Genomic DNA, 14,387 nt, shown 5'->3' with positions numbered 1-14,387 from the left:
TCCTCGTCTTGGTGTATCGATTCAGCGGATGGCCCGAAGCCTTCCCATGTCGTAACAACACTGCCAAAACAGTGGCTCTTAAGTTTGTTAAGGAGATCATTCCTCGCTTCGGCCTTCCCCAGTGGATGGAATCTGATAATGGAACACACTTCACATCTCAAGTTGTTCAAAAGATATCAAGTGCCTTGCAAATCCCCTGGAAGCTCCACACACCGTGGCGACCACAAGCCAGTGGAGTAGTGGAACGCACAAATCAGACACTCAAGCGAGACCTCTCAAAGGTCTGTCAGGAGGCCTCTCTTAGGTGGCCTGATGCTTTGCCCCTTGTGTTACTCTGCATTTGTGCTGTCCCCAAGGGCAGGTTAGGGCTTAGTCCCTTCGAGATTATGTTTGGAAGGGCATGGCCTATGAATGGTACCCCAGTTCTGGCAGGGGAGTGGGAAAGGGGGTATGGTTTCTTGTCCCAGTACATGTGCTCTCTGTCTGCTGTTCTTTCTTCTCTTCACAGATACACCAAAGATTCACAGCCTCTTCTGCTGGAAACCCTGGTCCACTCCTTGCAGCCAGGCGATTCTGTACTCGTGCGGACCTGGAAGGACGAGCCTCTCCAAGAGAAGTGGAAGGGACCCCACACCGTCCTGCTTGTTACCCACACGGCGGCAAAGGTCGAAGGACACAAGAACTGGATTCATCACTCTCGACTGAAAGCAGTACCCACTCCTGAACAATGGACTGTCCAACCTGCTGAGAAAGCTGCCAGCGAAGATTTGGGACTTAAGCTGTTATTCAAAAGACAGTAAGGGTCACTGGGAATGCCTAGTGTTCTCTCTGAACAGCCACAGCACATTCCCCGCGAGAACCCTGAACATTGGTTTTATCTATTCACAGAAGGCCGACCTAACCTATGGTCCTGGTCCTTTTATTTTTTTTATTTGTTTGGTGTCAATAATTCTTATCTTCTGGACATTTGGGTTGTTGTAATCACAATATGGGTTCAGGTTTAGGGTCTCTCACAACATTCTTTTTTGTCACAGAAGCACTCCTTCTGTTACCTACTGTTTCATCCACATCACATGCAGGATGGGGAGCTATCCCTGCAGACATGGCTACCAATACCTATGAGGCCCTAAAAATTGCCTTTGCCTGTGAGTTCAATCTCTCCAACTGTTGGATATGTGCCCAGACTCCCCACCATTAGGCTGGATTGCCCTGGAGATAGTTCCCCAAAATTGGTCAGACTTTTGTCAAAGGTGGATGGTTACCAGCAGCAGCACCTCTGACAATTTAAGTTTACGATCTAACTGTACTGCGGAAGCTCCGTATGGCCTACACAATGGCTCTTGGACTTCCCACTATAATAGCACTCGTAAGCCCCAGCCCATTCATTTACGCTCTCCACCCACTGGTCTCATATGTTATCAGCAAGCCAGTACAAGTAATCATACCTAGTTTGCCGGCATTAGTACGTGTAGATTTTATATTGGTCCTGGTATAAGTCTCACTGTTCCTGTACTAAATGCCACCGGTTGGCAAACCGGTGCTGCATTCCTTGCCCTTTCCCCACAAGCCACCCTACGGGACCTACAAGGTAACAATGGAAAGGCTAGTTATGGTGAAGCATTTTGGGTTTGTGGTACTAGTGCCTACAAATGGCTTCCTCATGGTTGGCATGGTAGCTGTTATAAAGGCTATCTCACTCCTCCCCTCCGTGTTTTGACCCAGGCTCCCTCAGGTCGCCCCAGATATTACCGGTCCCTAAGAGCTACCATTGAACCCATCGGTGAAGGAGACAGGTTTGGGATGATATTCCTCCCTACCAATGGGGTGGGACGGCTAACCCAACTCTACAGAAGACTTTCCAAATTTCTCACCCAGTTTGCCAATGATACCCTAGCCATAGAAAAAGGCATAAGCTCCGAGCTGTACCAGCTTCGATTGCTGGCTCTGCAAAACCGCCAGGCCCTAGATTATGTGTTAGCCTCACGGGGCGGAGTCTGTGCCCTTATTGGAGAAGAGTGTTGTACCTATGTCCCAGAGTTTTCACAGGATATTAACAAGCACATCTTGTCAGCCGAACAGGCCTTGAACCAGTGGCAGGCCCAGGAAGGGGAACCCACTATTCTTGATTCCCTTTGGGGTTGGTTACCTAGTCTAGGGGGACTAGGGGGAGGCATTGTTCACCTCTTGCTCACAGGTGTTGTAATATGTTTTGTTCTTTTTCTTTTGCTCGCTTGCGGTAAAGTGCTCATACATAAGATTTGTACCTCCCATTCCTCAGAAGTTCCCTTATACCCTCTCATTGATGATCCTAATTGCATGGAGCTTAATCACATTTTGTCGTTAGAGTATGAGAAAACTCTGCCAAAGGTTTGTTGAGTGTTCTCAAAGGAGGGAATTGTTGACGTCACTAGGCATAGCTACCAGGTAACTCGGGAGAGTGGAAGACCGTAAGTGTCAATGAAGCTCTCTTGCTCTGGGTCTAAGTGAGCCACAGTAACTCCATCTTGTGAACTTTAACCAACCTGAAATGCTGACAGCCTAAAAAACAAAAGCATAGCATGTAACGCAGACAGCTGCAGTTTCGCTCACATTAACAAACACTGTAGTGATAAGAGCGTGGGAAAGGGGGAGGGGGGAAGTTCACATGCGCCTAAGCTTACAAGGCCACAGATAAACAGATGAACAAGAACTTTTCTCACATACCAATGTAGTGCCTATTGTAACTGTTGTCTGGGAGGGAGGGGTAGGGGTGAAACCAAACAAAGGCTTGCACACAAACAGCTTGGAGTATAAAATGGGAAACTTGTGGTTGGAGTACTGACCTGGGCAGGGGGACACTTGGGTGTCAGTCCTTATGCTAATGATTATTACCTATACAAAGGGGAACAGCTTCAAACAAGAAAGACAAAGAGATCTACACCAGTGGTTCTCAAAGCCGGTCCGCCGCTTGTTCAGGGACAGCTCCTGGCGGGCCGGACCGGTTTGTTTACCTGCCGTGTCCGCAGGTTCAGCCGATCGCGGCTCCCACTGGCCACGGTTCGCTGCTCCAGGCCAATGGGGGCTGCGGGAAGGGCGGCCAGCACATCACTCAGCCCCCGCCGCTTCCTGCAGCCCCCATTGGCCTGGAGGGGTACGTGGGCGGGTGGGAGATAGGGAGAGGGGGATACTCTGACATCAGCTCCCCCCTCCAGTCTTCACAGAAAGCAGGAGGGTCCTGGGAGCAGCTGGCCAGGGGCTCCATGGCAGAGGGCAGGAGCAAGCTGGCTGCAGAGCAGCGGGGGAAGGGGCTCTGCTAGTTAAGTGCATAGCACTTGATTGACTCTTGAGTGGCCGCACAGCTTAGGGGGAAGATGGATGAGAACACAGATACACAGAGATGCTGATGTCCAGATCCCTCACCTCCAATCACCATACAGCATGGGTTCAGTTGCCCAGCAACTGTCCAGTCTAACTGTGTTCAGAACTTTAGTCAGTTTTTTTTTCCGGTTGTATATGTCATACTGTAACTATATCTGTAAGTAACTGAAGTATGGACAGATAGCTAACGACGTGTAGTGTTAAGAAGAACACACAAGTTATCACTGATGAGAAGAGATGGGGTACGTAGGCAGCTGGTAGACCTCGAAGTGGGCACACAATATGAAAAGCTTGGGAACCTCTGCCCGAGTCTATGGGGAGACCTGTGTTCAAGACGCTTCTCCAGAGATTCAAACCTGGGTTTCCCACATCCGTAGAAACTTCCCTAACCAGTGGGTATAAGGGGGGGACACCAGCACCTCTTCTTCCATTTTGTGACACTAGCACAAAAAGAAATTGAAATGGTTGGTTTCATAAATGTCCAATGAAACAACTTTGACATTTCAAAAATATTTTTCCTTTCATATGGCAGAGTTTATTGAAATCAGCATGAATTCCCCAAATGTTTTGGTCTACCTGAATGTCAATTTTTCTGGGGGGAAAAAAAGGCCAAAACATTTCACTCCTCTCTGATTACAGTATTCATTACTCTTTAGTATACAAATGCCTAGAATAGTTCACTTGTATGTATCCCAGCTCTCATTAGTATCTGTAGCTTATTTCTCTTTTTATTGATAGATATTTTTTCTTCGTAACTCACAGTATGTAGAGCTTCCATGTTGTTTCCAATTATCTTTACTGAGTAATGAATGATTTGTAGTCTTCCAGTTATACTAAAGCTGGGACTTTATTTCATGGGTATTAATATGATACTTCTGTCAGATAACTACTTATGGGATTATGGTAGATGTTGGGGATTTGTTTGTTTGTTTGTTTGTTTGTTTGTTTGTTTGTTTGTTTGTTTTGGGGGGAGCTGGATATCTTGTATCAGAAACAGCTGAGTCTGCTAATAAAATATGATCCTATACAGCAAGAGTTCCTCATTCTCTATTTAACTACTTCAACCTTGTGTTTACATTGACTATTTGTAAACCCTGTAACCTGAAGCTATGGAGGATAAGGAGCCCTCTGCTCCCAACTACTTGTGCACGGAGAGACGAATGGCCTTTTAGCTGCTTCATCTGCATAAACCCAGAACTCCAGGTGGACAGAAGCTCCTCAGGAGAAGAAGCTCTCTGACACATTTATTGGTGAACAGGGGAAGTATGGCTACAGAGAAAGATTCATCTGCATAACCTTTCAGCCCTGAATTCCTCTTGTAATAATTTAGGAGTCACCAGAACTGTACACAAATCCAAAATTGCTTTCATAGTCAAACTGAGAGACGGGGAATGGATTCTTACCTTTTAGCAAGGTATGTGTCCCTAGTAACATGGATTCTGCTTAATAGCCCTATGTATTACTGGTTCTCCACTACTGAGGGTCTGATAAGAAGTGGCTCCTTGACATGTAATGCAGAAGAAGGTCTTTGTTGAAGCTATAGAGAATAATAGCAGAGCTGAGTGAACTCTGGTGAGCCTCTCCTATGTAGCCACTTTATAAAGCTGAAATCATAGTGTTGGAGCCTCAGGTGAGGAGCAGGCAGCACTTTCCAGGAAGTGGAGACCGTCTTATCTGAATGCACCTCAGGACAGTGGGTTGATACTATCAGTTGACACTAAACCATGAGTGGGGTTTAGCTAACGGGGAAGGGAGAAGTGGTATTTATGTATTAGCTGCTCATACTGGAAGGTGGGGAAAGAGATTTAATAAACTACTTCCAAAGTCACGACGGGGAAGTATTTTATTTATCATTCATATAGATATACTGTTCCTGTGTTTTTCAAAGTTGATGTGTATTCCTTTTCCCCCATACACTTTTTTTTTTATTTCATACACAAACTCATTGCTTGTGGTAGGGGAAGTACTGTTTATTAAAGACCTCCAGGAAAAGAATTTAGTGTTCCCAGAAATTCTGGGTAGGGGATCACGCTGGTGCTGTTTGTTAGTTTTAAGAGGGACCTTTAAGCTATTTGAATGCACCCTTGTTGCTGCCAACATCACCTGGTAGAAACATTATGTATGTATGATACCCAGAGATGTCATTAACATTAGCAAAACTATAGTCATTTCAATTGAGTCTAAAGGAGTGCAGGATTAAATGCCAAGTGTTTAACATTTTAGCAAACCAATCACTTGCTGTAATTCCTCCTTGCAATTTTTCAGCAACTTTATCTTCTCCATTTCCATTCATAGGAACTTATGCTCTTTTCACTTCTACTTAAGGCTGATGCTGCGTTAATAGGAATACAATAACCAGTTGTGGCCTTTTCATTGTTTATTTGACATGGTTTTCTTAAAGAGACTCAGAATAAATTTCAAGCATCTCAAAGGAATTCAGCACAACATGTTTTATGCCTTTGTATTGTTGAAAATGCACTAGCTTCCTAGTACCCTTGATACTAAAGTGTCTCATCTGACTGCATACTATAAGTGTCATGGCAGAAGCCTCAAAGAAAAAAATCATTATTAAAAAAGTGGTCAAAGCATGAATGGGAAATAACAAAAGCCACAAGTGTTGTTGATGATAGAGGGCTCAATTCTGCTACTCTTGTTCATGTTGAATCATACCGTACTTTGAATAGCTCCACTGATTTCAATAGGATTGCTCAATGTGAGGAAGGTCAGCAGACTCAGATCTAGAATGAATAATACCATCATTGCCAGTTTTAGAAGCAATTAACGTTCAGAGAAGAATCTCGCTGCCAAAAATATTCCATTATCAAATCATCGAGAATCTGTGATATAAATAAAGTTGTAGTGAACTTCCAAAAGCTGGTATTTGATTGGTCTCTGAGAACTGCTGCCTGATCTTGATCACCCAAGAGAGTAAAACATCTCCATAGTTAATCTCGGCAAACCTAGTGTAACAAAGCTTGTCAGGCAATTGAGGTATTTATCAAATATATATAACTTTTTTCCCGTCCATTAATTTGCATTCTATTAGCCTCAATTCTTCACATGTAGTTACTGACTGAAAAACACTTTATGATGATAATAATCTGACTGCATCATTGCTTTATTGGCTAGTGGCCATTACTTCCTTTGACTAAGATAGTTTTGTTATTTTCTTGATGAGTCTTTTTGATTTTTATCTAGAGATCCAGGGTCCAGTTTCTGTCCTGGCACCAGTTTTAGCCTAGTGTAATTCCTCATTGATTCCAGTGTAACTGAGAGCAGAAGCAGATCCTTATCAGGAATTGGTGGCCCACTGTACGAGGCACTTTACACAGAAATAACAGAAAGACAGCCCTGTCCTAAAGATCTTATAATCTAAATAGTAAGAATGTATCTCTATGAGTTTGATCCCACACATCACATAGTTAGATGCTGGGAAAATAAACACAATGTAAGAGTTATGGAAGGGGGCCCAGAATTACCAAATCCTGCACTAAAATGGGCTTGTCTATACTAGAGTATTTTACTGCTAGTTAGTTAATGGACAAGTGATTAACTCTATTTAGAGTCTAGTGTAGACCAACTCTTGTTAAGCAGGGTTCAGCCAAGGGTAAACCTCAAACATTTGTTGAATGTCCAGACTAGCATGTAAAAACATGTTGGCTAACCAGAGGTAACTGGCAATTCTTAAATTGAAATTAGAATCTCTAGTGTGCTACTACACAAGTGCCAAGTCATAGTGCTCTTGCTTAGCTATGCTCCAGCTTCTAGAAGAAACATGTAGGCAAACACCTTTTGCTTTGCTGAGCATCACATCACACCTACGCAGCTGGGTCACAAATCACATTCATTCTATGTGAATAGCCATCCCTTTTCATATCCTGCACTCCTATGAAGAAAAAAGAAAGAGTGGCTTTGCATAGGACTTGAGAGTACACCTAGCTTTTAACCTCACTTGCATTCTCCACTCAGCCTTGCTCTCGAGTTCAACAACCTTACATCCCCTTTTGTCCATCAAATAAAGACTTATAGGATCAGGGTATAGACATTGTCCTCCCCACTTACATCAATTTAAGTCTCATGCCCTTATTAACCTATTCCAGAATGTAAATGAGATGGGGTCTGGGCTGATAATGAACATGGTAAAATCAAACTGATTTAAGTGTGATCCTCATCATGCTAATGAAGCCCTTAGTTATGAACTCCTCTCTTTGGCCTTAATTGTGCTAGTAGGCAGGCATATGTTGGTGGCTAGATAGCACAGTTTTCGTTAATGCAGAACTAGATTGCCTTGTACCTCCTGTTCTGGTCAACTTTGTATTTTCTATTTATATGCACAACACTCTGCATTTGTACTATGCAGCATCAACCCCCATTTTTTTTGTGCTGCAGAATCAAACATGAGATTTTTTTTAAATGGCATTTTTATGTTCTCATATAAAAGAAATACAATTTTAGTAGAAGTAGCTTCTGAATAATGATTCTTTAGTTACTTAGCTGAGCTTTCATCTCTGATCATGAAATTGAACATCCCAGTTCACATTTGAATACATATTCATCTCACTTTCAGGTAAACTAGGGTGTTTTTTTTTTAATTGACCAAGACCTAAAGACATTGTATGTTATCTTATGAATAATTAAAGTAAAACTAGGTATTGGATTTTCTACAGCATCCCACCGATCATATGTCATTTAAATAATATCTTACATTAATGTTTTTTTCAACAGAAGGAACCGACAGCAATATATGACGGACTGTCAGAAAGGGAATGAGAAGTAACTCCACCAATCAAAATTACAGATGGAAAGTCTGGAATCTATTAGATAATACTGATGTGTGCTATATAAAAAGTACTATTTCTAGACAGGATCTAGGTAGGAAGACTAAAAGTGGGATTATTACTCCTACTCTTCCTAAAAGTAGGAGAGAAACTTTTTAGCCACAAGTGGTCAAAATTTCCATAAGAAGATAAGAATGGCCATACTGGGTCAGACCAAAGGTCCATCCAGCCCAGTATCCTGTCTGCCGACAGTGGCCAATGCCAGGTGCCCCAGAGGGAGTGAACCTAACAGGTAATGATCAAGTGATCTCTCTCCTGCCATCCATCTCCACCCTCTGACAAACAGAGGCTAGGGACAACATTCCTTAACTATCCTGGCTAATAGCCATTAATGGACTTAACCTCCATGAATTTATCTAGTTCTCTTTTAAACTCTGTTATAGTTCTAGCCTTCACAACCTCCTCAGGCAAGGAGTTCCACAGGTTGCACTGTGTGAAGAAGAACTTCCTTTTATTTGTTTTAAACCTGCTGACCATTAATTTCATTTGGTAGCCCCTAGTTCTTATATTATGGGAACAAGTAAATAACTTTTCCTTATTCACTTTCTCCACACCACTCATGATTTTATATACCTCTATCATATCCCCCCCTTAGTCTCCTCTTTTCCAAGCTGAAAAGTCCTAGCCTCTTTAGTCTCTCCTCATATGGGACCCGTTTCAAACCCCTAATCATGTTAGTTGCCCTTCTCTGAACCTTTTCAAGGTCCAGTTTTCATTTGTATATCTTATCCAAACAGCAGCATATCCTGGAACACAGTCTCATAACTAGGTAGATTAAATATTAAATCAAAGGATTGACTGCTGCCTTCTGGGTCATGAAAGGCTTTCTCCACCAGGTAGATTATCTGCAGCTAAAACCTGTTTGGCCCAATGCTGAGCAAATCCTGTGAAGTGCTGCAAACTCTCTGTTCACATTGACTCAGCATCTCACAGGTTCATTGCCTTCTGGAGGGACATTCTGAATAAGATGACTTCTTAGCATGAATTTTTCAAACCTCCTACAGTTGCTTTTCCAATTCCCTGGCCCTATAACCATTGGTCCAGATTTGGTCATGATAATAGCAGTGTGTCTTTCTTTCCTTTGGCTCTATTTCTAGATCATCTAAATTACAGGAAGTATGATGTAATGAAGTTGTAGCCATTTCCCTCCCAGGATATTAGAGAGAAAAGGTGGGGTGAGGTAATAATTTTATTAGACCAATTTCTGTTGGTGAAAGAGACAAGCTTTTGAGCCACACAGAGCTCTTCTTCAGGTCTGGGATAGGTACTACGAGCATTACAGCTAAATGTAAGGTGGAACAGATTGTTTAGCATAAGTTGTTAGCACATATTCTAAGGGACTATTCAAGATCATATGGCTTATTACAACAATCTGTAACCCACTAAGCCATATGACCTTGAATGGTCCCTTAGATAATGTACTAACAACTTATGCTAAACAAGCTGTTCCACCTTACATTTAACTGTGACACTCGAAGTAACTTTGCCAGACCTGAAAAAGACCTCTGTGTGGCTTGAAGGCTTGTCTCTCTTACCAAAAGAAGTTTGTCCAATAAAAGATATTACCTCATGTTCCTTGTCTCTCTAGGAAGCATGATGTTAGAGGTAGTGGGGTTAAGCCACTGGAAGGGCCAGAACTACTCTTTTCTTAATTACTTTTCTGTTTTTTTTTCTTCTTCTTCATTGAGAAGGATTTTTAACCTTATGACAAATCACAAGAATTTAAACAGGATTATTTAACTTTCCAGTTCTCCAGTTGAACTACACAAAGCTGGAATCCACTGCTAAATTTAGTTCTTACCATTACTGTACATTATAATTTAAGCATAACTGTATAGTATAATTTAAGGGACGAGCATCTTCGCAGGCAGGCTTGCTAACCTAGTGAGGAGGGCTTTAAACTAGGTTCGCTGGGGGATGGTGACCTAAGCCCAGAGCTAAGTGGAGACTGGGATACCAGGAGAAAACACAAGGAGGAGGGTACAAGACGGGAAGCCTCCTAATTCATACTGAGAATGTAGGGCAATTGGCTAGTTATCTTAGGTGCATATACATGAACACAAGAAGCCTGGGAAACAAGCAGGAAGAATTAGAAGTCCTGGCACAATCAAGGAACTATGATGTGATTAGAATAACAGAAACTTGGTGGGGCAGTTCACATGACTGGAGCACTGTCATGGATGGATACAAACTGTTCAGGAAGGACAGGTATGGGAGGAAAGGTGGAGGAGTTGTATTGTACGTAAGAGAGTGGTATGATTGCTCGGAGCTCCAGTATGAAACTGGAGAAAAGCCTGTTGAGAGTCTTTGTGTTAAGTTTAAAGGAGAGAGCAACAAGGGTGATGTTGTGGTGGGTGAGTGCTATAGACCACCAGATCAGAAGGATGAGGTAGACGAGCCTTTCTTTGGACAACTAACTGAAGTTTCCAGATCACAGGCCCTAGTTCTAATAGGGGACTTCAATCACCCTGACATCTGCTGGGAGAGCAATACAGCAATGCACAGACAATCCAGGAAGATTTAGGAGAATGTTGGGGACAACTTCCTGGTACAAGTACTGGAGGAACCGACTGGGGCTGTGTTCCTCTTGACCTGCTGCTTACAAACAGGGAAGAAATGGTAGGGGAAGTAGAAGTGGGTGGCAACCTAGGCAGCAGTGACCATGAGATGCTTGAGTTTAGGATCCTGACAAAAGGAAGAAAGGAGAGTAGAAAAATATGGACCTTGGACTTCAGAAAAGTAGACTTTGACTCCTTTAGTGAATTGATGGGCAGGATCCCCTGGGAAACTAATATGAGGGGGCAAGGAGTCCAGGAGAGCTGGCTGTATTTTAAAGAAGCCTTATTGAGGATGCAAGAACAAACCATCCCGATGTGCAGAAAGAATAGCAAATATGGCGGGCGCCCAGCTTGGCTTAACAGTGAAATCTTTGGTGAGCTCAAACTCAAAAACGAAGGTTTACAAGAAGTGGAAATTTGACAGATGACTAGGGAGGAGTATAAAAATATTGCTGGAGCATGCAGGGGTGTAATCAGGGAGGCCAAGGCACAACTGGAGTTGCAGATAGCAAGGGATGTGAAGGGTAACAAGAAGGGTTTCTACAGGTATGTTAGCAACAAGAAGAATGTCAGGGAAAGTTTGGGACCCTTACTGAATGGGGGAGGCAACATAGTGACAGATGTGGAAAAAGCTGAAGTACTCAATGCATTTTTTGCCTCGGTCTTCACAGAGAAGGTCAGCACCCAGACTGCTGCACTGGACAACACAGTATGGGGAGGAGGTGAGAAGCCCTGAGAGGAGAAAGAACAGGTTAAGAACTATTTAGAAAAGCTGGACGTGCACGAGTCCATGGGTCCAGATCTAATGCATCCAAGGGTGCTGAGGAAATTGGCTGATGTGATTGCAGAGCCATTGGCCATTATCTCTGAAAATTCGTGGTGATCGGGGGAGGTCCCGGATGATTGGAAAAAGGCAAATATAGTGCCCATATTTTAAAAAGGGAAGAAAGAGAACCCAGGGAACTACAGATCGGTCAGCTTCACTTCAGTCTCCAGCAAAATCATGGAGCAGGTCCTCAATGAATCCATTCTGAAGCACTTGGAGGAGAGGAAGGTGATCAGCAACAGTCAACATGGATTCACCAAGGGCAAGTCATGCCTGACCAACCTGATTGCCTTCTATGATGAGATAACTGGCTCTGTGGATATGGGGAAAGCAATGACACTAAGCTGCGGGGAGAGGTAGATACACTGGAGGGTAGGGATAGGGTACAGAGTGACCTAGACAAATTGGAGGATTGAGCCAAAAAAATCAGATGTGGTTCAACAAGGACAAGTGCAGAATCCTGCAATTAGGAAGGAAGAATCCCATGCACCGCTACAGGCTGGGGACTGACTGGCTAAGCAGCAGTTCTGCAGAAAAGGACCTGGGGATTACAATGAATGAGAAGCTGGATATGAGTCAGCAGTGTGCCCTTGTTGCCAAGAAGGCCAACGACATATTGGGCTGTATTAGTAGAAGCCTTGCCAGCAGATTGAGGGAAGTGATTATTCCCCTCTATTCGGCACTGGTGAGGCCACACCTGGAGTATTGCATCCAGTTTTGGTTCCCCCACTACAGAAGGGATGTGAACAAATTGGAGAGAGTCTGGTGGAGGGCAACGACAATGATTAGGGGGCTAGGGCACATGACTTACGAGGACAGGCTGAGGGAACTGGGGTTATTTAGTCTGCAGAAGAGAAGAATGAGGGGGGATTTGATAGCATCCTTCAATTACCTGAAGAGGGGTTCCAAAGAGGATTGAGCTAGGCTGTTCTCAGTGGCGGTAGATGACAGAACAAGAAGCAATGGTCTCAAGTTGCAGTGGGGGAGGTATAGGCTGGATATTAGGAAACACTATTTCACTAGGAGGGTGGTGAAGCACTGGAGTAGGTTACCAAGGGAGGTGGTGGAGTCTCCTTCTTTGGAGGTTTTTAAGGCCTGGCTTGACAAAGCCGTGGCTGGGATGATTTAGTTGGTGTCGATCCTGCTCTGAGCAGGGGGTTGGACTAGATGATCTCCTGAGGTCTCTTCAACCCTAATATTCTATTATTCTATGAGACTTTACGTAGCCCCTCATTGGTCTTGGGTTTTCACTGTGATAAACAAGCAAGGGGTTCAACATGTAATCGCCTTCTGCATTTCCCCCAAGCAGAAGGGTTAAGTGGTCTTTTGAGGCTTACAATCTAGGAGCAGTCTTCTCGTCACGAGAAATACAAGTCCCCGCTGGCATCTTCTTCCAGTAAAGGCACATCTCATCTATGTTAAAATTCTGAAACAATTTTCTTTAGCTGCGCTGGAAACATTTTAGCCACTTCTTCATCCGCACTAGCCGCTTCTTCTGTGAGTTTTACATTATGTAGAATGGCATGCTTCTGGAGTCTGTGGAACCACCTACAACTAGCATTTAAGGTCTCTTTTTCCACTGTTGATCTCTCTCTCCCTCTCTTTCCTTTAAATTGTTATACAGGCTTTTGGCCTTCTCCTGAATCAAGCTTAAACTCACAGGCGTTTTCTTTTGATGGAGGTCATCAATCCAATCAGCCAGCAAACGTTCCATCTTCTCCATTGTACTTCTTCTTTGTTTTGTTATCTTCATCTATGACAATTTCATAGTACTTCTAGCGCTTTCATAAATTCAGTCAGCACTCTTAAAAATTGTGCGTATCATTGTGGCAGACAAGCCGAGTATACGAGCAATGTCGGCTGCACACACACCTCTTTCAATATGCTTTATAACATTTAATTTCACTTCTAATGTTATACTTTATGTTGCCTCTTAGACACAAACCCACTCAACACTTTGAACACGTTTTCCACTCATAATGGGTAGTACTGTACTAAACAGTACTGTACTCATGGCCCGTCCAGCCTCTTCCCACCCCCTCCCGCCACCTCCACCCCACCTCTTCCCACCCAGTTCTGCCCCTTCCTCCGAGCACGCCCGATCCCTGCTCCTCCCCCTCCCTCCCAGCGCCTCCTGCATGCTTCTTAACAGCTGATCGTGGCAGGCAGAAGGTGCTGGGAGGGAGGGGGAGGAGTTGATCAGCGGCCATATGGGCCACCAGTGGATGGGAGGCACTGTGGGTGGAGGCTGGCTGCCGGTGGGTGCTAAGCCCCCACAGAAAAGTGACGCAAAAGGTGAAGTAAGTAAGTTGCAAACAATGGATATGTGGATTGGGACCAACGTGAATCGGAACATGTTTCCCCATTGATGAGCAATGGATGTGCGAAACAATGGATAAGGGGGAGATTATACCAGGGACCCCCTGTATCAGAATATTCCCCCTGCACTGACTAGGGTCTTAGGGTGGGAATCAAACTCAAAACTTGATCCATTGTGTACTCCTCCTCACCTGTTCTCCCCCAACATCGTGTACAGGTGGGGTAAAGTAGCATCCCCCCCTACACAATATGCAGGGGAGTAAGAGGAGCACATTGGGCCCCCTTACTCCTCTGTTCAGGCTCATAGACATGTTCCTGTCCTTAATGCTCACTGCATTTCCTGTATGGTATATTTACTAGAGCTAGAAATTCTGAACACAAAGTTTAGAATTGTGCATTACAATAGAAGGTTACACTGAAACACAGATTATATTTCCGCTTTGCCTATGGTACCCTCAAGATATGAATATATATGTAAAAGTAATAGAA

Source organism: Emys orbicularis, chromosome 1 (assembly GCF_028017835.1).
Source record: "Emys orbicularis isolate rEmyOrb1 chromosome 1, rEmyOrb1.hap1, whole genome shotgun sequence".
In the NCBI taxonomy this organism is placed as follows: Eukaryota; Metazoa; Chordata; order Testudines; family Emydidae; genus Emys; species Emys orbicularis.
The sequence above is the reverse complement of the archived record's forward strand: the minus strand, read 5'-3'. Positions refer to the sequence as shown.